Raw genomic sequence first — 15364 nt, 5'->3', positions numbered from 1 at the left:
AATATTGGGGGGGAAAATTTTTTCTGTAAAACTTTTCAATAATAATAATAAAAAGAAATCAGTATAAATCCAGACTATTTTTTTGTCTTCAATAGAAGGGCAGTATTTACAAATTTATTTAGAAAAATCCAATAAAAAACCTGCAACCATTTCCTTTTGAAACATTTTCTAACATAAATAATTCATATACAAAACTTATTCAAGTTCCCAAATTTCCTAATAACTCTTTTCTTCTTTTCATAAAATTCTCTTTTATACCATTTTTGGTCAAAGAAATTTGATAGGATTCTAGCTTTAGCTAACTATGCTGTCTTCCCTAGCATGGCTGGCTGGGGAATTCTGGAAGTTGAAGTTCACACATCTTAAAGTTGCTGAGGTTGAAAAACAATGGATACGATATTCTTTATACCCTGAATCATAGTAGACAGACAGATACATATATCCTTTAACATGAACACAAAAATTCAAGTTAGAAACAGTTGGAGGAGAACGGGGCGGGGGGAGGAAAGGGGGGGGGCAAAAGAAAACTAAACAATGGTTTAATTAGGTAGAGAAATATGGAAACAAATGGGAAGATATAAATTGTGGAAAGGAAACTAGGTATCTGTTTATGTTAAATGTAAATAAAATATTTAGATTAAGAGAATATATATATATATATATGATATACTAGAAATATATGTATAAAAGATAGATTAAGATAAGAAAGAGAAAATGTATAAATATAGATTACTGATGCGAAGATGTTGAAAAGAAGATGTAAATATCTCTTTTTGTTTGTTTGTTTGTATGTTTGTTTTTTTAAAAAAATGTTCAATAAAAATTGTTTTTTTAATAAAATTCAAGTTAGAAACAGCACTTCATTTCTCAGATATCTATCTCTTTTTCCCACACACAATCAACCTTTCCCACCATGCAGATACAAACAAGTACAGTACACATTTAAAAGAGGCAAGTTGTCACATCTCTTTTAAAATGGAAGCACATGGCATCGATTGCATTTATTTACCGAAGAGAGGCTTAATATTGTTCTAAGTAAAAGATGGACATGTTGATTCCCTCTGTCATACTGCCACCAAGAGGGTAAAATACATACAAAGTGTTGGTTTTGATTGACTTTAAGGAAGAAAATGTAATAGTTTCCATCCAACTGTTGTTTACATAATACTGTTGTTAAATCATTAGGAAAAACAATAAGTATATTGAGTTCAGTGTTTTTAGAACAGTGCTTTGCTAATCTACATTACTACTGGAAGATGTCAAAGGAAGACAAGGGAAGAAGATGCCTGGGAAAAAAGTGTGTTTTTTTAAAATATGAACTTAATCTGAACCAGTTTTCTTTACTGTTTCTTCTACCACTGTATATTTTCACATAAGATCTTATCACCATTACATCTTCTTTTGATCCATAGGCATTTCTTGTTTAGTTGAATCTTAAGCAGTAGAAGAGTTCCTGCAGGATGGTTGGTCCGGCTAGGGGGTCATCAGCTGAACCCCACTTTGCACCCTAACCATTGGTTGCCATGAGGAGGTATCCAGGCCATGTAAATTGACCCTTAAGAAAGTCATGGTCACACCCACCTGAATTGAGTCTGAACTAGTTTATTGTTTCTTCTATCATTACATCTTATCGCAAAAATAGGCAAAGCAAGAAAAAAGCTCAGCTGTGGGCTAAAGTAAGCGTAGTAAAGAAGCTATTTGTATTTTTATTAGATTTTAGTAAGTGGTTTTGTAGTATAAGAAAGGCCCACCAGTGGCTTTCCAGATGCTGTTAGATTACAACATCATTCTCAACATCAGCTATAAAAATGAGATAATGGGATTTAAAATCTAATGCCATATGGAGAGTAATAGGGTTTCTGTCTGATCTGGTGCTTATTTTGGGGGGCCAAGATAGTTCCTTTCAAGCAAATCCTGTAACATATGTGTGTAAAATCTATGTGTTATTGTGATGCATATTTCCATGCATATGTGAACAAGAAATGGGTGTGAAATAAAGACAGATTACATAGAGGTTTTGATGCCCATTTTATAGTAGCCTCTTCCACTGCTGGCATGAAGCAATTACAGATTGCTTCTAGGCAGGGCCGGATTTAGATTGAAAGAGGCCCTAGGCTATTCCACTTATGAGGCCCTTTCACCAGTGGTGGGATTCAATTTTTTAACAACAGGTTCTGTGGGCGTGGCTTAGTTGGGGGTGTGGCTTGGCAATCATGTGACTGGGCGGGCGTGGCTAGCTGGTCACGTGACTGTGTAGGCGTGGGTAGCTCGTCATGTGACCGGGTAGGCGTGGCTATGTGCATAGACTTTTTTCAGAGGGCTGAAAAAAGTCATTTCTGACTGGGCCTCGCACTTTTGACCGGTCCTCACACTTATGACCATCCTCACATTTATGCCCGTGCAGCTTTCTTAACAACCATGTCACTCATTTCACAACTGCTTCTCTTCACCATGGTGACAAGATAGGGCAAAAACGTAAAATGTGAGGACAGTCGTAAGTTCGAGGACTGGTCAAAAGTGCGAGGACCAGTCAGAAATAACTTTTTCAGCTCTCTGAGTAGTCCATATGCACAAAAGGACTACCCAGAGGGCTGAAAAAAGTCATTTCTGACTGGGCCTCGCACTTTTGACCGGTCCTCACACTTATGACCATCCTCACATTTATGCCCGTGCAGCTTTCTTAACAACCATGTCACTCATTTCACAACTGCTTTTCTTCACCATGGTGACAAGATAGGGCAAAAACGTAAAATGTGAGGACAGTCGTAAGTTCGAGGACTGGTCAAAAGTGCAAGGACCAGTCAGAAATAACTTTTTCAGCCCTCTGAGTAGTCCATATGCATAAAAGGATACAGCAATAGAGAGGGATGAAGGAAGGGAAGGGAAATTAGAGTAGGAGAGAGAGGGAGGAAGAGAGGAGGAGAAGGAGAAAGGAAGAGGAAGTAGGGAGGAGAAGAAGAGGGGGAGGAAGAGAAAGTAAGAAGGAAAGAAAAGAGAGGTGGTAGGTTTGAGGAGAAAGATTGCTATACAATAAAAAAGATGAAAGGGAAGAAAGCCAACCCCAAACAAATATAAAGATATTAAGATAAAGAATGAATTGTTAAACTTTAAAGAATAAAAGAGAACAAATATGAATAAATAACAATAATTAGAAACACACATACAAACATACAATGTATTTTCTTTGAACAGAGTATTTGGCTGGTTCACAAATTTAAACAGTGTTTAGTCATTTCAATTAAATTTACAATTTCTATATTTCCTTTTTGCCATATTTATTCCTCATCTATTTTTGTAAAAAACCAATATTACCCTCATCCTCATCTCTAATCTTAATCAAATTCAATTTTTCCCTTCTATTCTATATTATACCCCTTCCCATTGTCATCTATTTTTATATCCATCCTCACATTGGTTAATTATGTAATATTAGTTGTTTAATATAAATTCAACATTTTAATATAAATCAATTAGTTATATAACTACCTTTTTTGTATATTAATCAATATGAACATGAATATTCCAATTATTTCCATGCAATCCAATTTCTTACAAATCCATTAATTATATTTACCAATAATAATAAACCAAATAATTTCCCCCATATATTCCTCCAAACCACAACTTAACCATTTCTGCTTTCAGAAATATACAATTAATAGTATCTCAATTATTACAATTCCCTAGTTAAATACAGCTTTTTTTTCTTTTGTGTTTTAAAATCCTGAACTCTTCTCTTTTTCCCTAAAATTCCCATTGTTTGCACGTACCTTTTTTGGTGAGGAAAAAGAAAAGAATTCTGCCTGCCTAATTTTCCAACCTTGCAGCAACAGCAAAGCAGTTTCAGTTTCGTTTCTTTGCACGGAAGCAGAAGAGCCCTGAGCAAAACAGCGGAGACAAATCAGCTGAGAGCCGGGAGGCCAATTAGCCTCTGCTGAAGCTCCGGGGGCCAATAAAATTACAAAAAAAAAACACCGAACCCTTTGTTAAATTGCTGGCTCCCCCGCCCCTCGCCCACCACTATTTATTGGCAATAAATAGTGGTGCGGAGGGGCGGGGGAGCCAGCAATTTAACAAAGGGTTCGGCCGAGCCACCTAGAACCCCCAGAATCCCACACTGTGTAGGCCCCTCTGGATCTTGAGGCCCTAGGCTGAAGCCTAGTTAGCCTATAGGAAAATCCGGCCCTGCTTCTAGGTGTGATTCAAGAGCTGGCTATGACATTTAAAACCCTACAAGCAGGGGTGGAATTCTGCCAGTTCGGACGGGTTCGGGCATACCGGTAGCTCCAACAATCAGCTGAGAGTGAACCGGTTCGCTCCAACGATCAGCTGGGCCCACCTGCCCGCCCCTGTGCTATACCTACCTTTATTGCCTTTGTTTGAAGCCCAGCTGCTCGGCGCGGCAGCACGGATTGCCACGCATCAGCTGTTTTATTCACCGAAGCTGCAGTAGAAGATGCTGTTTTCAAATGTACTGCGCGCGCTGTTACACCGATTGAATCCTATCACTGCCCACAAGGCATACAGCTTGATTATTTGAGGTGTCTGCCTGGTTCATTCAAGCTTGGTCAATTCAAGTTGGTTGGTGTACTCTAGAATTCATTGTTCAGGATCCAGGAAGTGTGCCTTCACAGTCAGAGTATTTGCTCCCTGAAATGAGGTTGTTTGCAAGTGCTAGATAGCTCCGACTCTATTGACCTTCCAGAGGTCCATAAAGACCTGACTCTTCTACCAGCCTTGAGGGCTAAGGTGGCTGGAATCCCTTGCTGGATATTGTGGGATAGTTGGCTTGTAGCTCAGTTCTTTTTCTTCTCTTCTAGTTTAGTGACAGTTTCCACAATTCTTGGAGGAAACATCCTATCTAGATCCATTCCAGTCGGGTTTCAGGCCTGGACACAGCACGGAAACGGCATTGGTCGCGTTGGTTGATGATCTCTGGGTGGCTCGGGACAGGGGTTGTTCCTCTGTTCTGGTCCTGTTAGACCTCTCAGCGGCTTTTGATACCATCGACCATGGTATCATGCTGCACCGGTTGGAAGAGTTGGGGATGGGGGGCACCGTATTACGGTGGTTCTCCTCCTTTCTCTCCGACCGGTCGCAGTTCGTGTTGGCAGGGGGGCAGAGGTCGACCTCAAGGCCTCTTATATGTGGAGTGCCTCAGGGGTCGGTCCTCTCGCCCCTCCTGTTCAACATTTATGTGAAGCCGCTGGGCGAGATCATCCGTGGCTTTGGGGTGAGATACCACCAGTACGCTGATGACACCCAGTTGTACATCTCCACCCCAGGCCACCCCAACGATGCCCTTAAAGTGATGTCCCAGTGCCTGGAGGCTGTGCGGATCTGGATGGGGAGGAACAGGCTCAGGCTCAACCCTTCCAAGACTGAGTGGCTGTGGCTCCCGGCATCCCGATATAGTCAGTTGACTCCATCACTGACTATTGGGGGCGAGTCGTTGGCCCCCACAGAGAGGGCTCGCAATCTGGGAGTCCTCCTGGATAGGCAGCTGTCCTTGGAGGAACATCTGACGGCTGTAACCAGGGGGACCTTTTGTCAGGTTCGCCTGATCCGCCAGTTGCGGCCCTTTCTTGATCGCGATTCCCTGTGCACAGTCACTCATGCCCTCGTCACCTCTCGCCTTGACTACTGCAATGCTCTCTACATGGGGCTCCCCTTGAGGAGCACCCGGAGGCTCCAACTGGTCCAGAATGCAGCAGCGCGGGTAGTGACGGGAGCAGCCTGGCGCTCCCATGTAACACCGCTCCTGCGCGAGCTGCACTGGCTCCCAGTGGTCTTCCGGGTGCGCTTCAAGGTGTTGGTTATCACCTTTAAAGCGCTCCATGGCATAGGGCCTAGCTATCTTCGAGACCGCTTGCTGCCACCGACGATCTCCCATCGACCCGTGCGCTCCCACAGAGAGGGCCTCCTCGGGGTGCCATCAGCCAAACAGTGCAGGCTGGTGACCCCCAGGGGGAGGGCCTTCTCTGTGGGGGCACCTACCCTCTGGAATCAATTGCCTCCAGAGATAAGGAGAATCCAAGACCTCGGTGCCTTCTGCCGTGCCCTTAAAACCTTCCTTTTCCAGCAAGCCGGGCTGGCCTAATTTTTTTTTAAGTGTTTTTAACTGTTTTGTTTATTGTTTTAATTAATGGGGCCAAATTTATATATGTATATTTTAACTGTATTTTAATATTTGTATTTGATGTTTTTACTTGGCTGTTCACCGCCCTGAGTCCTCAGGGAGAAGGGCGGTATACAAATTCAAAATAAAATAAAATAAAATAAAATAAAGTTTTTGTTGTATGTCTGTTCTTATTTTATATAATTTATTTGTTTGTTTGTATTGTGAGGCACCCAGAATCACTTTGGAGTCAGGCAGGATCAAATCAAATCAATCATTCATAAGATAACAAAGTATATGGACATATAGCTATAACAATGACCAGAAAAGGAGTGGGGGAAAGTGCAGACACAGATACTGTTAATTGTGAATATTTCACAGACCATGGTAATACCTGCCCCTGAAAAAAAGTTAATCTGATAAATAGGCCTCTGCTTTAGAAAGGGGCAGTGATATTTTCCCAAGTTCATCTCTACATTTCACTGTGATTTAATTTTTTTTAAAAAGTGCAACATGTTTCCAGGTCTTGAACAATTAACCTTAGATATCATAACCACCCTACTAAATTTCACTCGTGGTGACCTGAATGCTGAAAATCCTCCAGTGCCCTTTTGCAGATTTCTATAATGGCGCTCTACATTTTCTTGAAAGTGAGGATGGTGATTCTTTTAAAAATATTGAATCATTGGAAGATGATCTATACCAGGCAGATATTAATCATCTTCTGTTTTAAGGGTCATGGAATATAGACTTTCAGTACCATATGAATTTTTTCCCTAATAAAATTATTTGGAAAGGATGGGGTAATCAAGATGCAGTTGTCGAACTTGGAGATTTCTCTATGCAAAAAGATGTCTAGTTTTTTTTTAATTACTGCATTTTGATTACTTGTTTTTTATGACAGATAATAGATTGTTATATATACAAGACAATGTATATCTATTTATTTGTTTGCTTCAAGATATATTTGGGTTCCTTGATAACAAAATGTGTTCAAAAAAGCTAATAGTAAACAAATTAATTGAAAACCCCTTAAAAATATGAACTCAAACATTAGTATCAACAGTAGAAAAGGAAATTCAAATCAACATGCAGTCCCATATTATCCAACCTCAGAATAATCGCATGTAGTAAAATGACCAATATACAAACATTTTAAAATGCTCATACTTTAGTAAAAGAAAGTGAGTTACAGACACAAAATAGTGACATTTTAAATTTTAAAAAAGGCAGCAAGCATATATGTGTGTGTGTGTGTGTGTGTATATATATATGTGTGTGTGTGTGTGTGTGTGTGTGTGTGTGTGTGTGTGTGTGTCAAATCATATCGATATAGGTGCCAAATAGTTCTTAGTAGTGCTGTCTGCAGGTCTTCTTCTTGTTTTTAATAGACTAAAAAAATATGACCACATATGTTTCCTTAACATATGGAGCTTTTGAGTAAGAGTGCCAGGAGTCTGCAGCAGGACGGAGGAGAAAGCGAGACAGGAAGGGAAATTGGGCAGATGGAGAGGTTTAACATCCATGAATGAGGAGTGAAGACAAGAGGATCTTATGCAGACTCTCTTCCATCCTGAGGCATCTGCACTGAATGTCAGCATTATCTATTAAATAAATTTCCCTAATGCAGGATTTTTAAACAAAAATGCATCTGATCTCAATGCTTGTTATAAAAGCAATGCATTACTACAATTTTGAATACAACTTTTAAAAGCATGCAGTCTTTTCCAGATCGATTTTTCTTGTAAAAAAACAAAATAAAAAAAAAACCAAAACTTTAGGTAAGGAAAAGTGGGCTCCAGTGGAATCAAGAGAGCTTGTTTTCACAGACCTTTCAAATTTCTTTTCATGAAAATCCATGGCGGATTTCTTTTAATCTCAAACTGCAGGGCCACTCCAGTAGGCTTTTATATAGTCATCTTTCAGACTGAGTGGACACTTGACTATTTTCAGATGAGGCTAGGTATATGAAAGAGTTTGAAAAGGTTATCCCCAGCCAAATAAAATTGCAGTTGAAATGCCAGTTTAATCTTGAATCTCTAATGTTAGTGCTAGATTTAGGAACCAATAATATCCATGGCAGAAGGTCAAAATATGAAAGGTGGTAGATGAAACGTCACAATCAAAGCACCACGTCAACTGTACATGCAGCAGTATCACCCACATGTACAAAAAGAGTGGATTACAATGCAACACATAGCAATTTGTAATTTGCCCATAGGATCCTATGCTAGGAACATGCTAGATATGTAAGCCACATGTAAAGTAAAGGTAAAATAAAGTTTTTTTTTCCAGTTGAGCTTAGCTTTTTATAATTTTATGAGTGAGAATATATGCTTCTCTCGGCAACAATATGGAAATGGCTTGTCATTGCCTTTCAGGTCCCACTCTCTTAATTTATTAATTTATTCTGCATTCATTGTAATTCCTGGTGGTCTTCCATTCATATATTAGCCAGTTTTTGAGGTTGGCTAAGTAGTGCCACTTTACTGGGAAATAAGATCCAATTAATTAGTCATTTTCTCTTTTTGGGGATTCAAGCCTTGCCCTTCTTTGAAGCGATCATCATCCCCCTTGTTGTCCTTCCCACAGAGGTAAAAATAATTAATCCATAGATTCTTGGCCCCCAAAAGTAGGAAAACATAGGTATTTATACACTTTGTCAACAAGAGTGTACTGCCAAAAGCAGACATTATAGCTAAGCTTTCACAACTAATTCGCAATGGTCGTCAGTTAGTTAAAAACAATAAAGGGAACTATGCTGAAGCCTTACTTGGAAGCGAAGGAGCAATTTGAAGGCATTCCAGAAAAGAATATGTGGCTTCTTTACCTTTTAAAAAAGTTATAGTGAGTATGTGTAGGATCTACCCTGTTTCCCCGAAAATAAGACCCAACCGGAAAATAAGTCCTAGCATGATTTTTCAGGATACTCATAATATAAGCCCTACCTCCAAAATAAGCCCCAGTTAAGCTTGTCATCCAGATGGATGCATTTAGTACTGTATTTCCCCCAAAATAAGACCTAACCAGAAAATAAGCCCTAATGCGCCATTTGGAGCAAAAATTAATATAAGACCCGGTCTTATTTTCGGGGAAACATGGTATTAGATATAATAATGTTTCAGAGGTGGGCATCTAGGATTGAAAGAGATTTAGTTTCTGCCCCCCCCTCTTTTTTTTCTCTGCCCTGGCCTTTGCCACTTTGAAGTAGTCCTAAAAGTTGCTGTACTGTAAAGGTCTCACAGGAAAACTTCCTTTCCATACACATATCCACCATCTGAAGCATGAATATGTGTGTGAAGGTGACAGGAAATATTCTGGAGTTGATGTGCATCCCTCCCTCACACGTTTTTCCAGTTTATCTATGACATCTCTGATATATTAGTTGGTTTCCTACGTTATTTATACATTTCAGTATATTTACTATTTGATAGTAGTGGGGGAAATGACTGCAGTAGACTACACAATCCGAACTGGCTTCCTGAACAGCAGATGGAAAGTTTCTTTTACAGGCCGTTCCTTGCATTAGCAAAGATTGCATAACTTTTGATAGTTTGCTGAGTGAGGTGCGGGTTTATTTATGTTTTTGTGTTTGGATTAGACAAAAGTTCAGGCAGAGTTCCTCGCCGCAACAATTAGTCAACATGCTGTCACCAAGGCGAGGGAAAAGGGAAAGCAGGGGGTTGCCTTGTGAGCTTGTACGTGAAATGCATTTTGAAGGAGATTTGTTTTTGTAGTTAGTTAGCAAAAGGCATGATGAATGCTGAGTTGGCCTGCTCAACAATGCACCCAAGACTGCTGAGCGGTTAGATGCCTGACCACCTGGACTGTTTCTATCATCAGCAAATAATTCAAGCATTTCTTCACAGCTAAAACAGTATGTCCAAGAAGATCATACTGGGAGGCCCCTTCAGTGAGATTGAAATGTTAAGAAAGTGAATTTGAAATTTTTCTGGTGCTAATGGGAAAGGGGTTAGGAGGTAGAACATGAGATAATAGAAAACTTTCAGGTATGGCTTCTGATTCAGGAATGTTTAAATAACATATCTATGGTATAGTTTAATTTCCTTAGCCTGATGTTCTAGAACTATTGAGGCTACATCTCCAGATTTCCCAGGTAATATAGCCAATCTTTATGCTAGGTAGAAATTCTGAGAGCATTTGCCCAATTAAATTTTGGAAACAAGTTAACTTTTTCTTTAAATTAATTTTTATTAAAGAAGTTTTTTTGCAAAGTAAAATCAATACAAAATTTAAAGAAAAAGGAGAGTACAAGAAAAGTGATAAGTAGAAAAGAGATGAAAGAAAAAAAGAAAAAGAAAAAATATAATGAAGTGTCTTTTGATCTTTATTTATTTATTTATTTTATTTGATTTTTATACCGCCCTTCTTCAGCTGGACTCAGGGCGGTGAACAGCCAGGATAAAACAGAGCATACAAAATTTAAAAAAACAATTTAAAAGGTAATTAAATAATTTCGGCCCACAATTTAAAACAACCCAGTTAAAACCAATTTCAAATTAAAACTGAACGGATGGGATCAAGCCAGCCCGGCTAGATGAAATAAATGAGTTTTCAAGGCCCGACAAAAAGTCCGGAGGTCTGGAATCATGCGTATCTCTGGGGGTAGGTCGTTCCAGAGGGCAGGTGCTGCCACACAGAAGGCTCTCCCCCTGGGGGTCACCAGCCAACATTGTCTGGCAGATGGCACCCTGAGGAGGCCCTCTCTGTGCGAGCATACTGGCCGGAGGCTATTTGCGGCAGAAGGCGGTCTCATAGATACCCCAGCCCTAAGCCATGGAGCGCTTTAAAGGTGGTCACCAACACCTTGAAGCGCACCCGGAAAACCACCGGGAGCCAGTGCAGCTCGCACAGGAGAGGTGTCACATGGGAGCGCCCCATCGCTCCCATAATCCCCCTGCGCGGCCGCATTCTGAACCAGCTGGAGCCTCCGGGTGTACCCCAAGGGGAGCCCCATGTAGAGAGCATTGCTGTAGTCCAGGCGGGAAGTGACGAGTGCCTGAGTGACCATGCGTAGGGAGTCCCGATCCAGAAAGAGACGCAACTGGCATATCAGCCAAACCTGATAAAAAGCCCCCCTGACCACGGCCGTCATATGCTCTTCTAAAGACAGCCGTGCATCCAGGAGGACGCCCAAGTTGCGAGCCCTCTCCGTGGGGGCCAGTGATTCGCCCCCAATAACCAGCGATGGTACCAGCTGGCTATATCGGGACGCCGGAAGCCACAGCCACTCAGTCTTGGAAGGGTTGAGTCGGAGCCTGTTTCTCCCCATCCAGACTCGCACGGCCTCCAGGCACTGGGACATCACTTCAAGGGCATCGTTGGGGTGGCCTGGGGTGGAGATGTACAGCTGGGTGTCATCAGCATACTGATGGAACTCCACCCCAAAGCCATGGATGATCTCACCCAGCATCTTTACATAAATGTTGAACAGAAGGAGCGAGAGGACTGATCCTTGCGGTACCCCACAAACAAGGCGTCTTGGGGTCGACCGCTGCCCCCCTGTCAACACACATTGTGACCGGTCAGAGAGGTAAGAGGAGAACCACCGCAAAACGGTGCCCCCCACCCCAACTCTTCCAATCAGTGCAACATGATACCATGGTCGATGGTATCAAAAGCCGCTGAGAGATCTAATAGGACCAGGATAGAGGAGCAACTCCTATCCCGAGCCCTCCAGAGATCATCCACCAACACGACCAATGCCATTTCCATGCTGTGCCTAGGCCTGAAGCCGGACTGGAGCGGATCTAGATAGACAGCTTCATCCAGGTACTGTGGCAGCTGCCGCGCCACCACACTCTCAACAACCTTCTCAATAAAACGAAGGTTGGAGACCGGATGATAGTTAGTCAAAATAGCCGGATGCAGACAGGGCTTCTTGAGGAGGGGCCTCACCACCACTTCTTTCAAGGCAGCCGGCAGGACACCCTCACTCAAAGAAGCGTTAATAATCCTCTGGAGCCAGCCTCATGTAACCTCCCGGGAAGCCAGCACCAACCAGGAGGGACACGGGTCCAATAAACACGTGGTTGCGTTCAGCCATCCCAGAATCCTGTCCACATCCTTGGGAGCCACAGGATCTAACCCCTCCCAGATAACACTCTCAAGACTTGCCTCAATCATCCCATCCGGACTTACGCAGTCAGAGGCCAGACCTTCACGAATCTGAGTGATTTTATCATACAGATACTGCACAAAATCCTCAGCTCGACCCTGCAAGGGATCATCCCGCGCTCCCAGATGGAGGAGGGAGTGGGTCACCCTAAACAGGGTGGCTGGGCGATTATCTGATGATGCAATTAGAGTGGAAAAATATCTAGATTTTTCCACTTTTATCGCCACTAGGTAGGTTTTAATATGAGACCTCACCAGTGTTCGGTCAGATTCGGAACGGCTGGTCCTCCAACCGCTCTCCAGGCATCTTTTCTGGGGCTTCATCTCCCTCAGCTCCTTGAAGAACCAAGGAGCTAGGTGAGTTCGGTGCCAGGTCAGAGGCCGCAAAGGCACGACGCGGTCCAAGGCCCCGGCGGCCACACTGTCCCAGGTGGCCACCAAGTCCTCAGCCGAGTCATGAGCCAGAGTCTCAGGAATTGGCCCAAGCTCCATCTGGAACCTATCAGGATCCTTCAGGTGCCTGGGGCGGAACCATCTAGTCAGTTCCGCCTCCTTGCGGCAGGGTGTAGTGGTTAGAAAGTCTAGTCGAAGGAGTGAGTGGTCAGACCATGACAAGGGTTCAGTGACTATATCCCCTATATCAAGGCTACTTGACCACTGACCAGAGATGAAAACTAAGTCCAAAGTGTGCCCGCCTATGTGAGTGGGGCCATGAATTAACTGAGTCAGGTCCATGGCCGTCATAGAAGCCATGAACTCCCAGGCCACCTCAGACGTTTCACCGAGCCCTCGGTGAAGGTTGAAATCCCCCATGACCGCCACTCCGGCTATGACGTTGAGCAGTTCGGGCAGGGCCGTTGCCACATGGCAGGGAACCAGGTACGTGATCAACAGGCCCATCTGCACCCCACGACCCCACTTCACAAAAAGGGACTCACATCCGGCTATCTGTGGTATAGTGGTCTCCCTCGGATCAAGACCTTCCTTTATAATAACCGCCACCCCCCCACCCCTGCCCTGAGCTCTCGGCTGATGGAATTTACAATCTTTACAGTAGTTATAAATGCATGAATATATTATCCTCTCTAAGGTTATATCATAGTTCCTTTCTTTCCCATTCTAATTATCAAGTATCTAAATTTCAAGTCAATTTTTTTCTGTTTTAAGCAAAAAAAAAAAAAAAAATCTGTAAAGGCTTTCCAGTCACTAACTATTGTAGTTATTGTCTTTTTCTTAATTAAGCCAGTCAATTTTGCCATCTCTGTGAATTTTGTAATTTTTACCAACAATTCCTCCATTGTAGACATGTCAATGTCTTTCCATAACTTGTACAAGATAACTTGTAAAAAATTTACAGATTGGATACTGGTACATGGTATATATTAATATCCTTACAAATATTCAAAGTTGCTGGAGAGATCATTTATAATTTTGAAAACAAATCTTTTTAAAAAGTCTGACATATTTATGCCAGTGTGGAATTCTTTAGTGTTTCCTGGAAAGGCCATGTGATCATAAAATACTGTGGAAGGTTGGATTGGCATCTTGCAAATCTATTGATAAATTCTTTTCAGTAATAGAGCTAAAACAAACATACTTTAAGAAAACAACAGAACTAGAAGATCAGGCTTTTACGTGGTCAGCGACCAAAATTCAGATCTCAATATGTGTGTTTTGGGGAGGGGGAGACATTCAGAAGTCAACTCCTTAATAGCAGTCACAGGATTTGGGCATGTTCATTTGCAAATTTATATGCTGTTGTATAATTATGCAGTCATTTCAAAACCATAATAACATAATTAGGACCTGAGGGAAAAAAGACTTTAATTAAAAATTAATTTACAACTGAGTATAGAGGAATACAGACACAGAAAACTAAAGCAGCCACTCCTATTTTGTTTTTTGTCTTCAGCTCAGATGGAAACCAAAATTGATGAATGCAACAGAGTTGGAAGAGGCCTTGGAGGTCTTCTAGTCTGATCCCTTGCTCAAGCAGGGGACTCTATACTATTTCAGACAAATGGTTGTTCAATCTCTTCTTAAAAACTTTCAGTGTTGGAGCACACACAACTTCTGGAGGCAAGTTGTTCCACTGGTTAATTGTTCTAACTGTCAGGAAATTTCTCCTTAGTTCTAGGTTGCTTCTTTCCTTGATTAGTTTCCACCCATTGCTTCTTATCCTGCCTTCAGGTGCTTTGGAAAATAGGTTGAACCCCTTCTTCTTTGTGGCAGCCCCTGAGATATTGAAACACTGCTATCATGTCACCCCTAGATCTTCTTTTCATTAAACTAGCCATACCCAATTCCAGCAACGTTCTTTATATGTTTTAGCCTCCAGTCCCCTAATCATTTTTATTGCTCTTCTCTGCACTCTTTCTAGAGTCTCAACATCTTTTTTACATCGTGGTGACCAAAACTGGATGCAGTATTCCAAGTCTGATCTTATCAAGGCATTATAAGGTATTAACACTTCATTATAAGGCATTAACACTTCACATGATCTTGATTCTATCCCTATCAAAAAGAGCCTGGTGACGCAGTGGACTGAACTGCTGCTGTTAAAGTAGTACTTAGTTGCCAGCTGCCTGCAATTACTGCAAGTTCAATTCTCACCAGGCTCAAGGTTGACTCAGCCTTCCATCCTTTCGAGATAGGTAAAATGAGGACTCGGTTTGTGGGGGCAATAAGATGACTTTGTATAAAATAGAACACCGCTCGGGGGGGGGAGGGGCAAAAAGCCCTACTAAGCAGGTATATACAAAAGTATGAAGGCTATTGCTTAATGCATTGTAAGCCGCTCTGAGTCTCTGGAGAAGGGCGGCATATATAAATCGAACAAACAAACAAACAAACAAACAAACAAACAAACAAACAAACAAATGCCAGAATTATCTCACCTGGAAATTGCTTGGCCATGATTGAAGGTATTAAATGGGTAACCTATGGAGTGCAGACTGCATATAGCCACTTACCTTTTTTGGTAGCTTCTACTGCAATCCTTCCTCCCTGCAACATACCATTTAATGTAGAAAATCAGCCATGTGGTTTTTAAACATTTTGAATAGAAAAACAACAAATAGGTGCAAACGCCACCAGAATTTCCTAAAG

At 41.8% G+C, this 15364-nt stretch overlaps 1 long non-coding RNA gene across 1 annotated transcript in view; it reads right to left on the bottom strand.

Moving 5' to 3' along the window:
• The window catches only part of LOC148116918 (uncharacterized), a 67567-nt gene that overhangs the window by 29076 nt on the left and 23127 nt on the right, over nt 1–15364 (bottom strand). The window lies entirely within an intron of this gene.

Source organism: Pantherophis guttatus, chromosome 1 (assembly GCF_059756535.1).
Source record: "Pantherophis guttatus breed Tessera chromosome 1, ASM5975653v1, whole genome shotgun sequence".
Lineage (NCBI taxonomy): Eukaryota > Metazoa > Chordata > Lepidosauria > Squamata > Colubridae > Pantherophis > Pantherophis guttatus.
Note: the sequence above shows the minus strand (reverse complement) of the source record. Positions and strands in the feature narration are given on the sequence as shown.